Genomic DNA, 17618 nt, shown 5'->3' with positions numbered 1-17618 from the left:
TTTGTTTTTTCCTCCTTCGGTGACTCATCATAACAATCCAGCCTGTGGTCACACAGGGTATGCAATGTCCAGTACTCAGGCTCTTCAGCCTCACAGATGTCTCACCCCGTCAGGGTTTACCTCATGGCTGCTACAGCTCACTGCAGACGTTCCTTCCCTCCTCTGGGAACTCTCAGACGCTGGCAGCCATCACACACAGCCACTCCACTGGCTGTTAGCCAGGAGACACTTCTCCTAGCAGGACCTTCCACACTGGACCAACCAGGTCCCTGCATTCACCACATGTGACCTACCCTGGTCACCATATATGGTCCTTCACACACTCATACACACTCTACCATAGTGTTCTAAACACACCCCCTGGGTGCGTTTGTAGTTAACTAGGTCCGCTTGTCTCCCTAGTTACCTGGAGACTTCTCCCTGACACATTGACACAGCACCTCAGCAGTATCACTGCTCCTCAACACACGCATCAGTCTCCATCTCAAGGCCACCCACCTTGAGATACATAACGGTCCTTCCATATTCTGCCACTCATCCTCTCTCTTGGGACATCCACACAGCGCCCCGTAGTGGACACAGTGGTCATTACACCACAGTGTTTAGTGGAAAAGACGTACAGTACTTGCCAACTCTCTCGGAATGAACGTGAGTGTCCCGGAAAAAGGGAGCACATGCACATTAGATAAAACTCAAATGTAATGGGCTATTTCGACCATCACGAACACTCATCAGTTGGTTGGGTGAAAAGAACCGATGACCGACCAACTCTACCTTTGTAATCGTTCAAACTACCAATCAGGTGTGTTGGAACTTTTAGGCCCATGATCAGCACTGGCTTAATCGTTGGTTGAAAAATCCAATATCGACCAATGTAGTCTGTGATGTGTTTTAGGTCATTGACAAATGATAGGAGATTTAAAGAGAAGACTTCTCAAACTCTCAAACAAGCTGGTAAAATTCTAGGGAAAACCTTCAGAAATCTCTCAAAAAGCAGATCTTCTTCAAGGTTTCCTGTGTTTGATGCCAGAATGATTCATCTTGATATGGAACACTGGCATATCGACATACACATTCAGGGGGCATGAAACAGAGGCATGGTAGGGGGCATAGCAATGTAACAATCATGGCAATGTAGGGGTCAGCAATGCAACTACAATCTCATTACAACCATGTTATTGTAGGAGTAACTGAAAGTTTCTAAAGCTGAATTTAAAAAGTATATGATATTCCTCCCAACTATGTTCCAATTATCTTACTGGCCTCTTCCTATGTGGCAGTGGCCTTTGGGTCCCATTAGGCACTAATCAGAACTGTGACTGCTACTTCTGCATCCCCTATAGCTATGAACTGTAGCGCATACAGATCATAAGCTGCAAATATATGATGATATACTATAGGGTATGACATCATTGGCCGTTACATTCCATAGATTTTGGACCGAGGCCCAGGCCCTTCAGGACCTTTGAGTAATGAATGAAATATCTTTCTGTTTAATGAATTCATGCCCTTACTCACTCACCGCAGGTTGCATCAGCAGTAAATGAAGCCGAAAATTCAAGGCCAAAAGAGGTCACATCGAAATGTATGGGTCACATCGAAAGATGTAGAGTATCTTGTAAAAAAAGAAAAGCCTGCCCAACGGAGTATGTAGATCTGCTCCGTCTTAGATGGTGAACTTTAAATATGGGCATGTATATTAACCTCTATGATTGGTTTCAAGCAGCGAAGAAGTTAATGGGGGCTGCTTTGCAATCTCTACACACTTAAATTGTCTGTTTTAGAGGAAGAGCATGCAAGCTTTATGGATCTGCCTGCCTTCCATCAATAAATGCTACAGAGGTTGTTGTAACAGTATGCGGTTTCTTGTTAGCTGTACTTTAAGCGGAGAAGTGACGGCCCTCTGACAATATAATTTACATCCCCGTATAAAACTATCTCTGGAAGCCAGGCTAATTTGTGGCAGATTGGGTCATTTGTCTCAGGCAGTGTCTAACAGCCCAATCAATCAGAGCAGTGTTTCCAAAATATCGCTTTTCAAGCGTGCCCTGGAGAGGCAGGAATTGATTGGGATCTTAGAAAGCAAAATTACAGCAATAACTTAAAAGAAACAATAATTACTGAATCATACCAGTGTCAGCAAGTCTACAGAACACGAAACAGCCATCAGTGAGCTGTTCAATATACTCCCAGGCGGATTTATTGAATGGGAGGGGGGATGTTCACCCCCTTCCTTTATCAGAATACCCCCCCCCACACTTCCCGAGCTGGTTGGAAAATCACAATGCACTGTAAGCCAATAATTTGTAAGCAGCATGTAATGATGACATGCTCCAGCCTTTAACTATTCCGAGTATCTCGCACATAATCCATGGTGACATTTCCACATATTATGGTTAAAAAGAAAATATCAATTATGCAATAATTTATGTGGTTGCCTTTAATCACGCAGAGGCACATAAAGGTAAATGATGAATGCCTCGCTGCTAAGTGCGCTCAGGCAAGAGGCAGCCATTTTGCTGAGTGGCTCTTAGAGAGTTAAGAGCCTTCTTATGACTGTTATTGGTCTTGTCGACAAAATGGTTTGCTTTTGACGGCAGGATATTGGTACAATTTAATACATAAGTCGACATTTCAGCTATTAAATACTATGTTTTACTCCCGTGAAATGTTGACACAGTTGGTTGCCATCTTTTACCCAAAGCTAAACATTTAGCTTGCTTCTATTCTTTTTTCGCTTAATGGTGGGGCTACCGGTATTCCAGACAATGGAAGCAAAATGGAATCCTGATATATGGGGCCCAAATAAAGAATGAAAATCACCTGGGTCTTTCCATTATTTCAATTGAGCACCGATGGATCCTTTAAAGGGAATCTGTCATCCCATTTTTTGAGTATCAATTGCCGGCACCGCCATCAGGGGCTTATCTACAGCATTCTGTAATGCTATAAATAAGCCCCCGATGTAACCTAAAAGATAAGAAAAATGAGTTATATTACACTCACCCAGGGGCGGTCCGGGTCCGGTTTTGGTCCGATGGGTGTCGAGGTCCGGTCCGGCACCTTCCATCTTCTAATGGTGACATCCTCTTCTTTGCTGCCTGTTGTGGCTCCTGCACAGGCGCACTGCTCTGCCCTATTGAGGGCAGAGCAGAGTCCTGTAGTGCGCAGGCCCCGGAAGAGGTCCAGCACCTGCGCACTGCAGTATTCTGCTCTGCCTCCATCAGAGCAGTGCGCATGCGCAGGAGACATGACAGGCAGCAAAGAAGAGGATGTCACCATTAGAAGATGGGAGGCGCCGGACCACAACACCCATCAGACCAAGACCGGACCGCCCCCCCCCGTGAGTATAATCTAACTCATTTTTCTTATCTTTCAGGTTACATCGGGGGCTTATCTACAGCATTACAGAATGTGAAACACACCAATGAAAAAATTAAAATATAATATTTTGGTGATAAATAATATGATAATAACCCTGATGAAGGAGCTATACCGAAACGTGCGTCGGGGTGCGTTGTGCACGTGTATCATTCTTCCCAGGTACTTGCCATATTGTATTGTATCAATTATATTGCAGCACGTCCATGTGTGGTGCCTATATTATTTGTACACCTTGGTATTTTTGCTAATTGGCCCTTTTGCACTTTACATATAACTTTATATTTATTATTATTATTATTATTATTATTTTTATTTAATTGTGTGATTTAATCTCATTGTGTTTCTCTTTTTTATATATGTATTGAGATATAATATTATCACTTCATATTGATGCACTTTTTTGCACCAGTCACTTTGTTGATTATTAATCAGTTTTTTTGCCCCAATCTGGCCGGTGTTGCTCCCTCTTTTCTATATACTATTGATAACATATGCATTCTAGTACCCTGGTGATTCCGTATATCTGAGATTTTATTTTTTATATAATTGTGTATGCACAACCACTTTTTTATGTAGATTACTACATATTTACCTGTATTAATAAAGGTATTTTATCTTCCTCTATATTGTTTGGTTTTATGGTACATTAATTTAGCTCATGTCCAGAGGTTCTTTTCTTTTGATACAAGCATTACAGAATGCTGTATAAGCCCCTGATGTCGGTGCCGGCAACTGATACTCGAAAAATGGGGTGACAGATTCCCTTTAATGGCTCTGATAAGAGTTAATTCAAAAATCACCTAATTTTCATCTATTAGTCATATTATCAATGTACACATAAAAAGAACATAGTTCAGGATGATGTTAAGGTGTAACTGTCCACAGATTTGATCAGTACGGATCCAGGTCTTGAGACTCCCACCGATTGCTACAATGTAGGAGTAAAACTGCTGCATTAATACAAGTTCTAGGACGCTCAGCTTCAGTTTTAAGAGGAAATCTAAATTCTTTTGATCCTTTACTTTTGCCACCATTGTGATTTGAGCAATCCTACCAAATGCTAAAATGTAGGAGCTGAAGTTCTTAGGCATATGTTGATCTTATAGGTAAGACAAGGAAAGCCACCTTCATTGTCAAGAGGAAAGCTAGGCAAGTTTGCTCCAATGTATTAGCAAATAAAAAGTTTTATCGGTAGTGATCCGTGTATTGAGACCTGTATCAATTGCAAATATGTTAGAGCAGAGATGCTCAGCCATGTGTTGATCTACATTGATAATGACAACGAGCTCAATAAAAAGCTTTGGAAGCCCACCTTTAATGACAAGAGGAAAGCTAAGCACTTCTTGCCCGAAATGCTCAGACCTGCCGTTGATGAGGAAAAAAGCAAAGACAGAAATATAATGAACAAATACTCTGCAGTAAATAAATAAACAGCATAGTGCATGAAAATAACATACAGTGCTTAGTTAAACTGTTTTTTCACGAAATGCAAAAGCCATCCTACCACATCACGGTGACCCTAATTGGGATAGTCCTAACTCTAATATTAAAAACCTTACCATTTATCAAGTGACATGCATGTGGATAAGGTCTGGGAAGGACTAGGACCAGCTATTGGACAAACAGACATCGGAGGCCACATCAATATAATGCCCAGCTCAAGGAAAAGGCAGGCCACACATTTTTATGCACATGATGCAAACAGACAGAAAAAATCCAAAAGGTACCAACTGGGATATAAACTGGTGTGCATGCAGCGTGTAAGCGCATGTCCACACTGACCACTGAACAGAAAAAAAAGACAGAAACATAATGATTAAATACCCTGCAGTAAATAAATAGCATAGTGTATGAAAATAATGTAGGGTACATAGTTAACATTTTTTTATATAATCTTATATTAGAAAGAGATAACCATATATAACATGGGTGATATATATCTGTATCCTCTTAATTTTGCATATCAACCTCTTATCATTACTGGGGAGGTGGGATACAAGATCCTCCAAAGAGCCAAGGGTCTGCCCAGCGTCGGACTAGCCCACCAGAGAACCGGAGGATTCTCCGGTGGGCCCTGCATCCGGTGGGCCCTGGCACCTGCTGGCTTACAGGGCCAGCAGTTGCCTAGGGCCCCTACTGCTACAGGGGCCCCCAGCCAGTGGTGTGTCGCTAATAGCGGCACACCATGCAGCTGCTATGGGGGCCCTGTGCCAGCGGAGGAGCAGCGGGTGACAGGAGGCAGGAGCCCCTGTCCCCGCTGCTAAAGAGAAATGAATATTCACTGCTTCGTATCACCCACATGGGCATTGGAAGCAGTGAATATCATTTCACAGTCTCCACTCCCCCAGGGGCCCCGCCCCCCAGCCTGGGCAGCCGCTATGTGGCAGTAAATGAGGGTTGACGCTCTCTCTCCCATCAGTCCCCTCTGCTGACTCACATCCAGTGCGCGATGACGTCACTATATCGCTGTGTGTCTGGCAGACGGGGCAGGTCCTGACACTGAAGCCGGCAGCCGGAATCAGCGTAGGAGCGAGGAGGAGAGGTGAGTATTGTGTTTTGTTTTTTTTATATCTCTGTCTCTATATCTATCTATCTCTTAATCTCTATATCCTATCTATCTATCTATCTATCTATCTCTATATATTTATCTATCTCTATATCTATCTATCTTTCTATCTATCTATCTATCTATCTATCTATCTCTATATATTTATCTATCTCTATATCTATCTATCTTTCTATCTATCTATCTATCTATCTATCTATCCCTATAGCTCTATCTATTCTATCTCTGTATCTATCTATCTATCTATCTCTATCCCTATATCTATCTATCTATATCTATCCCTATCTATCTATCTATATCTACCTATCTCTATATCTATCTATCTATCTCTATATCTATCTATCTATCTATCTATCTATCTATCTCTATTTTAGATATAGAGATAGATAGAGATAGATAGATATAGAGAGAGATAGATAGATATAGAGATAGATAGAGAGAGATAGATAGATATAGAGAGAGATAGAGATAGATATAAAGATAGATATAGAGATACTGTAGATATAGAGATAGATAAATATAGAGATAGATAGATATAGAGATATATATATATATAGATAGACTATCTATCTATCTATAGCTGTCTATATCTATCCATATCTATATCTATTATCTATATATCTATCCGTCTATCCATAGATCTATCTATCCCACCAAGGACAACATCTGCAAGGAGTTTGTATGTTCTCCCCGTATTTGTGTGGGTTTCCTCCGGGTACTCCGGTTTCCTCCCACATTCCAAAGACATACTGATAGGGAATTTAGATTGTGAGCCCCATCGGGGACAGTGATGATAATGTATGCAAACTGTAAAGTGCTGCGGAATATGTTAGCGCTATATAAAAATAAAGATTATTATTATTATCTATCTATCTATCCCATATCTATCTGTTTATCTCTATATCTATCTACCTATCTCTATATCTATCTATCTCTATATCTATCGCTATTATCTATATAACTCTATATCTATCTATCCTTAGCTCTATCTATTTATCCCATATCTATCTATCTCTATAGCTATCTATCTCTATATCTATCTATATCTATCTATATAAAAGCATTATACCCCATGGGGGGGGCAGCATTGTACCCTATGAGGGGAGGGCAGCATTATACCCTATGAGGGGGTGTATTATACCCTATGAGGGGGGCAGCATTATACCCTATGAGGGGGGCAGCATTATACCCTATGAGGGGGTGCATTATTATACCCCATGAGGGGGTGCATTATACCTTATGAGGGGGGGGCAGCATTATACCCTGTGAGGGGGCAGCATGATACCCTATGGGGGGGCAGCATTATACCCTATGAGGGGGGCAGCATGATACCCTATGGGGGGCAGCATTATATTCTATGAGGGGGTGCATTATACCCCATGAGGGGGGCAGCATTATACCCTATGAGGGGGCAGCATGATACCCTATGGGGGGGCAGCATTATATTCTATGAGGGGGTGTATTATACCCTATGAGGGAGCAGCATTATACCCTATGAGGAGGCAGCATTACACCCTATGAGGGAGCAGCATTATACCCTATGAGGGGGCAGCATTATACCCTATGAGGAGGCAGCATTACACCCTATGAGGAGGCAGCATTATACCCTATGAGGAGGCAGCATTATACCCTATGAGGGGGGCAGCATTATTCCCTATGAGAGGGCAGCATTATACCCTATGAGGGAGCAGCATTATACCCTATGAGGAGGCAGCATTATACCCTATGAGGGGGGCAGCATTATTCCCTATGAGAGGGCAGCATTATACCCTATGAGGGAGCAGCATTATACCCTATGAGGAGGCAGCATTATACCCTATGAGGGGGGCAGCATTATACCGCATGAGGGGGGCAGCATTATACCCTATGAGGAGGCAGCATTATACCCTATGAGGGGGGCAGCATTATTCCCTATGAGAGGGCAGCATTATACCCTATGAGGAGGCAGCATTATACCCTATGAGGGGGGCAGCATTATACCGCATGAGGGGGGCAGCATTATACCTTATGAGGAGGCAGCATTATACCCTATGAGGGGGGCAGCATTATTCCCTATGAGAGGGCAGCATTACACCCTATGAGGGGGCAGCATTATACCCTATGAGGAGGCAGCATTATATTCTATGAGGGGGCAGCATTATACCCCTTGAGGGGGCAGCATTATACCCTATGGGGGGGCAGCATTATACCCTATGTGGAGGCAGCATTATACCCTATGAGGGGGCAGCATGATACCCTATGGGGGAGCATTATACCCTATGAGGGGGTACATTATACCCTGTGAGGGGGCAGCATTATATTCTATGAGGGGGTGTATTATACCCTATGAGGGGTCAGCATTATACCCTATGAGGGGGGCAGCATTTTACTCTATGTGGGGGTGCATTATACCCTATGAGAGGGGCAGCATTATATTCTATGAGGGGGCAGCATTATACCCTATGAGGGGGCAGCATTATACCCTATGAGGGGGTGCATTATACCCTATGAGGGGGCAGCATTATACCCTATGAGGAGGCAGCATTACACCCTATGAGGGGGCAGCATTATACCCTATGAGGGGGCAGCATTATACCCCATGAGGGGGGCAGCATTATACCCTATGAGGAGGCAGCATTATACCCTATGAGGGGGGCAGCATTATTCCCTATGAGAGGGCAGCATTATACCCTATGAGGGAGCAGCATTATACCCTATGAGGAGGCAGCATTATACCCTATGAGGGGGGCAGCATTATACCCCATGAGGGGGGCAGCATTATACCCTATGAGGAGGCAGCATTATACCCTATGAGGGGGCAGCATTATACCCTATGAGGGGGGCAGCATTATACCCCATGAGGGGGGCAGCATTATACCCTATGAGGAGGCAGCATTATACCCTATGAGAGGGCAGCATTACACCCTATGAGGGGGCAGCATTATACCCTATGAGGAGGCAGCATTATACCCTATGAGGGGGGCAGCATTATACCCTATGAGGGGGCAGCATTACACCCTATGAGGGGGCAGCATTGTACCCTATGAGGGGGCAGCATTATACCCCATGAGGGGGGGCAGCATTATACCCTATGAGGAGGCAGCATTATACCCTATGAGGGGGGCAGCATTATTCCCTATGAGAGGGCAGCATTATACCCTATGAGGGGGTGCATTATACCCTATCAGGGGGCAACATTATACCCTATGAGGGGGTTGCATTATTTTCTATGAGATGGCTGCATTATATTGTATGAGGAGGCAGCATTACACCCTATGAGGGGGCAGCATTATACCCTATGAGGGGGCAGCATTATATTCTATGAGATGGCTGCATTATATTGTATGAGGAGGCATCATTATACTATTTGAGGGGGCTGCTTTATATTCTATGAGGGAGGCTACCCCAACTCCTGATACATAATTAAGATTTGTACTACCTTATATTATACCCTGATATTAGAGTGTTTTACCGCACAATTGGTGGTCTTGTATTTATCTCTATGCAGCTACATAGTGGGCCCCAAGAATGATTTTCTCTGGTGGGCCCAAGGTGTTCCAGTCCGACGCTGGGTCTGCCTCAATATTGATCTTATTGAAAGTTTTTAGTATGACGAAGTCCTGTATACTGTATATGTAATGGGAATAACAGGATCATGATAGAGCTTAAAGTGGACAAATTCTGTAAGGATGGAAGGTGAACCTTCAGAAAAACTTCCTCTGGCGAGACCAAGGAACAACAAGCTGATGGTGCTCATGTGGTTTAACACATTTGCTCTTTCCATGGTACGGCATGGCTTGTAGTCCAGACCTGGCTTTAAAGGTGTGTCTTCTTTTATCATGGTCACAAGATGGTAATTCCATTGTTATGATTTCACAATAAAGGCCTAGAGGGGGCTTTACACATAGCGATATCGCTAGCAATATCGCTAAAGCGTCACTGACTTTGTGACGCAGCAGCGATATTGCTAGCGATATCGCTATGTGTGATACTTGCCTCCGACCGGCTCCCCCGCTGTCTGTCGCTGATTGTGCGAGATCGCGCAGGTCCATTTCTCGTCGTCAGCTTCCTGCTGGGCTTCCTGCTGGCGCCGACGAGCGACGCGTGGACGCGGGCGGAGGACGTCATGGTCGCCGCGTCTAAAAGGTAAGTACGACCGCTGCTGCGTCGCTACATCGCTGGTGAGATCTGCCTGTGTGGCAGCGCACTAGCGACCATTTAGCGATGCACCAGCGTTCCTGACCGGGTCATATCGTGGTCGGGATTGCTGGTGCATCGCTAAATGTAAAGGGGCCTTAGGATCCATGTAGGATACAATCCATTTTATAATGGTTCTTAACAGATCTTATTTCTTCTAATATGTCCATCATATTGAGGTGAAGTCTGGTAGAAGAAATCATCAGACCAGTGTGAATGATTTCTAAAATACCAATGCAAATAATTGTTATTTTGGTCTTTGTCAGACCAGTACATATCGCTTTATTGAATAGGTATTTCTCTTATATTTTTACAATAGGGATGTGATCTAGGTCAGAGGCTCACCACGAGTTCCTTCCAATGCAGGCCTCTTTAAAGTGAGGTGAAGTAAGGCCTTCTTAGAGGGATCTACAAGAGATTGTTTTATATCAACTAAATTATAGTTAGCCTCTGAATACATTCTCAACCTTGTCCACAAAGATGGATGAGGGTCGGCCATAATGGAGGGTGATGTGCTGGTAAGGAAGATCCAACCTGAAATTAATAACATGACATAAATCCAACTGTTCGCATTCACATTTATTTTTAATAGTACTGACTGTCAGACATTTCATGTTCTGAACCTAGACTCATAAAAATGCAATTAATCAATTCATACAGGGACACATTTACTCCTACTGATGTGACAGGCTACATTTCAATAAGCAGTGCTTGCTTCCAGACAATGGCTGCTTCAAAGATGCCATTAACTTCTAACAAATTGGTCGCCTTGCTTCCTCATAAGTATCACTTCTGTGTGTAAGTAAATGGCACCCATCCATGCTTTTCCTTTTGGCTCAATGTATTCCACGATGAGACCAGAGTTGAAAAAATCCCATAATTTAGCGATACTCTGTCTGGAGTTGTTTTTGCTCTATGTGTCAATGTATGGTCACGCAGTAGTTGTGATGTACATAGCAGCTAGTAAAGGGATTTGCTGATATGTTCTCATAACGTATTTCATGTGTATCATGAGAAATTTGAGTCCTTAATGAAATTCTCTGAAAGGCAAATATAGATACATATACATGTCTAGTGAAATACAAATGTAGTAGAACTGAGACTGCCACATTTCAATGTGATGTGATGGCAAATGGACTGTCCATAGAACTACAGTGTGCAAAATAAACACTAAATAAGATCTGGTACATATACACGTGGGTTTTACTTTGGTGAATATCTTCTGATTTCTGTATTTAGCATATTCGAGAACAGACAATTTGGAAGTTATCCTCTATCCATTGAATAGAGGATAATATCCCAATCACTAGTGGCCAGATCAAGAACTGGGGCTCTGAAGAGTCCTGAGTGAATGGAACAGTGGTCGATCATTTGCACTGCCATTCCATTTAATTTTATCGGAGTTCCGAAGACCAGCCGACCACACCACTGACAGTACCATTAATGAATGAGCGTATGATCAACCATCACTCCACTCATATGGGGTTCTTCAGAGCTCTGGTTCTCTGGATCCGTGCAGGTCCCAGCACTTGGACCCCCAGTGATTGTGAAGGTATTCACTATGCCACGGATATGTGCCAACTTCCAAACTAGTGAATACCCCTTTAGTGAAAGAGAAGTCAAAGAATCATAGAATCGTAGAGTTGGAAGGGACCTCCTGGGCCATCTGGGCCAACCCCCTGCTCAAAGCAGGATTCACTAAGTCATCCCAGACAGATGTCTGTCCAGCCTCTGTTTGAAGACTTCTATTGAAGGAGAACTCACCACTTCTCGTGGCAGCCTGTTTCACTCATTGATCACTCTAACTGTGAAAAAGTGTTTTCTAATATCTAATCTGTGTCTCCTCCCATTCAGTTTCATCCCATTACTTCTAGTCTTTCCTTGTGCAAATGAGAATAAAGATGATCCTTCTACAATGTGACAGCCCTTGAGATATTTGTATACAGCTATTAAGTCTCCTCTCAGTCTTCTCTTTTGCAAGCTAAACATTCCCAAATCCTGCAACCTTTCCTCATGAGAAAGGGTTTGCAGACCGGTCGCCATTCTGGTCGCTCTTTTCTGAACTTGCTAATCTGCTAATCTGAACCCTAATCATTAGGGTTTTTTTGCACTAAATCTCTAATGAAGGTCATTATATGTACAAATAACATGAAAGGACAGAGAAGGACACCTGTGCTACTACCTCTCCCCTTAAACTCAGTAGTTGGTGGCTGCCAGACCTGGCGACATTGGGTTCAGTGATCCCCTGTTCTCCCAGTCAGACCATCATGGTATATTCAGTGGAAAGAGATTCTCAACTGCATTGGAAAATGTATGAGGCTGGGATCCTTATGACAGCCCTGAATTATATTTTATATCTAAGGCATGGGATCTTTACTCAACCACACTGAAAAGAGTATCAAATGCAGCTGATGAATAGCTCAGCTAATAGCATGGGTCAAGTTTTGGCACTCCAGAAAACCGCTGATTTTGCAGGCTATGGGGAAACTGCAACCAGATAGCCATTTTCCCTACAGTGGCTGTAGCAGGACAAATCTATTATTACATAGTAGAAAATTAAATTAATGGCTTGAGTCTGGTAGACTGCCATGTCCTCCATTCTGGCTCATAGGGAGCATATCAAGTAGTATTATGTGCCATGGAAATACTCCTGATATCTCATACATGTTATTACTAGTAGGTGAAGCATTTCTTTATATAAATCGGAGCTTCATGACACCAATCCATGCGGGTTGAGGTGGTGTCATCATTAGCATCTATGATACGTACTGTTCGGTGAGGGTTCGCTTACATCTGCATATAAAAACAGCGAGTGCAATGTGATAAAAAAAATTGCATTGCACTCGCACCAATTTTTCAAGAAGCACAGTGTACACCCCCATTAACCAAGTAATCAAAACTAAAAGCACATACAATAATACTTTATTTGAAAAAAAAAACTCTCCCACACTTTCCCTGGTTCACCACTTTATTAAAAAAACTAGCTCAAGAGCCCGGCGCTGCCCTGGCATAGTAACTAACTGTGGTTAGTTATAGCAAATTATAATTATCCTCAATCCCATAGTCCCGTGCCCATATACCCATCATGCATATCCACGATCCCATAGGCCCGTGCCCATATACCCATCATACAAACCCTCCATCCCATAGTCCTTTGCCCATATAGCCATCATACATATCCACGATCCCATAGGCCTGTGCCCATATACCCATCACACATCCTTCATCTCACAGTCCCATGCCCATATACCCATCATACATATCCTCCATCCTATAGTCCCGTGCCCATATACCCATCATACATATCCGCCATCCCATAGTCCTGTGCCCATATACCCATCATACATATCCTCCATCCCATAGTCCAGTGCCCATATACCCATCACACATCCTCCATCCCATAGTCCTGTGCCCATATACCCATCATACTTATCCACCATCATATAGGTCCGTGCCCATATACCGATCATACATATCTTCCATCCCATAGTTGAGTGCCCATATACTCATCACACATCCTCCATCCCATAGGCCTGTACCCATATACCCATCATACACATCCTCCATCCCATAGTCCCGTGCCCATATATACCCATCATACATATCCTCCATCCCATAGTAGAGTGCCCATATACCCATCATACATATCCTCCATCCCATAGTAGAGTGCCTATATACCCATCATACATATCCTCCATCCCATAGTAGAGTGCCTATATACCCATCATACATATCCGCCATCCCATAGTCCCGTGCACATATACCCATCACACATCCTCCATTCCATAGTCAACCATTATGACATCATAATGAGGGGCGGGGCTTGACACGCACACACTTTTCCCCCATTATGTAGATAGGGGCAAAATTGTTTGGTGAATTGGAACGTGCGGGGATAAAATTTCACCTCACAAGATAGCTTAGGACGCTCTCGGGATCCAGACGTGTGACTGTGCCAAATTTTTTTGGGCTGTAGCTGCGACGGTGCGGATGCCAATCCCGGACATACACATACATACATACATACACACATACATACATACATACATTGAGCTTTATATATTAGATAAACAGCCATGTCAGTCCGCCGAAGTCCTGGGAATCTGACATAGTCCAGTGAATTCTACATAGTTCACAAATGGATAACTGAAAAACATAAAAAGAGATAAAAAAAAAGACATTGTCTCTCGTTCACCAATTTAGTAAAAAAAAAAATTTCTACGCGGGTTTGAATTAGTCCAGTGTTCCTCGAATCTGGCCCTGGCGAATATAAATAGCAGTAACATTACTCAACAAGACCCGGCTGCTCTGAACAGGGGTCACGTCAGTAACTTTATCGTACAGAGGACAGAATGACCCGGCGACTCTGATGAGCGGTATAGTTACTGATGTACTAACGCTGTTCAGAGCTGTTCAGAACAAGTCTCCATAGGCTTTTATTGAAGGATTCGGGCAACGTCATGGGAAGCACTGATCAATGTCAGACCTGAGTGAGAGACCCTTGTTTTCTAATTAACTGGTTCGCGAGTTACAGTGTCTTGTTCTTCTTTCTCTCCTTTTATGTTTTTTAGGTATCCATTTGTCGGATTCAGTGGAGTATGTCGGATTCCCAGGACTTCGGCGGACCTGCATTTGTTTGTTTTCTTGTTTTTAAACGGAACCCGTCAGGTCCCCCGTGCCCCCAAAACCACCAGGAGTTGTGTCTACATAGCTAAATACCTTGCCTAACAGTCCCTTTATTACATTACATACATGAACCGATCTTTAGAATAAATTTTCTAAAGTCCATTTATGATATGTAAATGAGGCCTTTGACTAGTCAATGGGCGTTAGTGTCCCTAGACTAATTGGCTCACTTAGAAGTTATCACACCCCTGTGGGCTAAACCATCTCAGACAGATGTCTGTCCAACTTTTGCTTGAAGACTTCCGTTGAAGGAGAACTCATCACCCCTAGAGGCAGCCTGTTCCACTCATTGATCACTCTCATGGTCAAAAAGTTTTTTCTACTATCAAATCTATATCTTCTCCCTTTCAGTTCCATTCCATTGCTTCTTGTTTCCATGCGCCAGTAAGAATAAGGATGTTCCATTTACACTGTGATTTTCCTTCAGATATTTGTAGACAGCTATTAAGTCTCCTCTAAGCCTTCTTTTTGCAAGCTAAACATTCCTTAATCCTTTAACCGTTCCTCATGGGACATACTTTACAGTCCTATCACCATCCTGGTTGCTCTTCTCTGTACTTGCTTCAATTTTTCAATGTCTTTGTTAAAGTGTGGTGCCCAGAACTGGACACAGTATTCCAGATGAGGCCTGACCAAGGAGGAGTAGTGGGAGATAATAACTTCACGTGATTTCACATGATCTAGACTCTTTGCTTCTCTTAATATGTCCCAGAACTATGTTTGCCTTTTTTGCTGCTGCATCACACTGTTGACTCATGCGTAGTCTGTGATCTACTAGTACACCCAAGTCTTTTTCACATGTGCTGTTGCATAGTTTTATTCTTCACATTCTGTAGATGTAATTTTCATCTTTCTTGCCCAGATGTAAAATCTTGCATATCTCCCTGTTAGATACCCTTCTCTTAGTCGATGCCCGATTGTTTAAGCTTGTCTAGATTCTTCTGAATCCTTTCTCTGTCTTCTCTAGTGTTAGCAATAGTTATCCCTCCTAGCTTTGCATTGTCCGCTCATTTAATTAGCTTACTTTTTCCTTTAACTAGATCATTCTTTCCCTCACTGCGTTCACTTTTCCTGGATACAAAAAATATATTATTTTAGCTTTTGTCTGGAGAGATATTTAAAAAAAAATAATAACAAAGGCGAACATTTCAAGCATTTCATATACATTGGAGTAAAAAAAAACACAAAATTTACTAAAGTGTTCTCACGTCTTAATAAATTTGTCTCAGTTGGGGCTGTCCTAAATTATATATTCTCTGCACTAAAATTCGAACCACTTTTAGAAACCAGAGGTGGCAATTAATATTAAAAGTTGAAAATTCTACACTGAAATCCATCTCAGAGTTTCAGAGTTTACCTGGCTTATATAAAAGTAAGCATTTTATGAGTCCGGCTAGATCTGGACGCAAGAGTAAGTCGGGATCAGATGGCCGTATTGCACAGTCTGTATACGTACCACAATATCTGGACTAAATGCGAGTCTCCTGTCCCAAATGTACAGCCACATAGGCTTGTACGCTCCGATCAAGAAACCTGTAATCACTTTGGGCATTGTGCTCCATATGACAGTCATTCTGTGTCTGATTTTCATAGTAAGTACACTAGCCTAATCAGGTCCGAGAGATCAATTTAATAAGGCATTCCATTTTCTATTGTGAAACCTTATGACAGATAACTATAAACCAATGATAAACAGGCAAACATAATTACCATAATGGCAATTATGGGTTGCGCTCTTGGGTCATGGTTACATTTAATGACATCATTGTTACGTGTTACAGAACCACTTAGCACCCAGAAAATGTTGTGCAGTTATATGTATGTATAATAGGGTCTATGTGAGATGCATGTCCCTAATGCATCAGCCCACAGGCTGCGCCCCTGGGCAGAGGGGACACGATATTCTCCTTTTGTCCGCCCTCCCCCCACCTTTGTAATTCCCACAGTAAACATCGGCAGGCTCCAGCCATCTGCGGCTTTTGCAATGCATGTCTGGCCTGCCGCTTTTCTATTGACCGGCCCTCTGTATCTGTGTGATATATTCTGTGTCCTGTGAGTAAAGGGTTGTCAGACTGGAAATACATGGAGAAGCAGTGATCTTTTATATGTGTGCCCATGTAACCAAGGAATTCCAGCCAGCGTCATTCATTCAGACTCCAGCCAACACAGAGCGGACCTCCGAAAACACGGGGTGGTACTGCATAATGGTAATTATGGGTTGCGCTCTTGGGTCATGGTTACATTTAATGACATCATACCTTTTTTTCCTTTGCCGTGGAAATACGTCGGAGAGACAGTCGGAGATTCAAAATCTTTCCTGCTGTTATTTTCATGCCAAGTCAACGTCGAGGAGTTACGAGGGCGAGGTGTAAAGTAAATATAGATTTACCAGTTTGTAATTTAACTCTGACAGCTGCTAAAGCATGGAAGCAGAATTACATATGGGCAGAAGGGTTAATTCGCCCCTATTCCGCGGGACTAACATACACAACTAATCATCTGTTCAAATGTTGGGGGCCACTCATAAATTGTCGCAGCTGAAATACATTAATGGGTAATTAATTGATCCTGTTCCAGCAGGGTAATAAGATAATAGATGACAGCGTATTTCACTCTGGCGTGCTGCTAATGGTTCTTTAGGGCTGCTCTGAAGGATAATAAATTAGGCTGAAATTAACTGCTAAGAGCCTTCTGCAGAGGCCCAGGCCTGACAAATGCTCTGCCTGTGATTTACTGCAGCAATGCTACCAGGGCACTTCCATTCCCCGGCTAAAAAATATTGACTATTTTTTTTCAACTGAGTGAT

Source organism: Dendrobates tinctorius, unplaced genomic scaffold (assembly GCF_039654945.1).
Source record: "Dendrobates tinctorius isolate UK_male_01 unplaced genomic scaffold, ASM3965494v1 ptg000022l, whole genome shotgun sequence".
NCBI classification, from domain to species: Eukaryota; Metazoa; Chordata; class Amphibia; order Anura; family Dendrobatidae; genus Dendrobates; species Dendrobates tinctorius.
The sequence above is the reverse complement of the archived record's forward strand: the minus strand, read 5'-3'. Positions refer to the sequence as shown.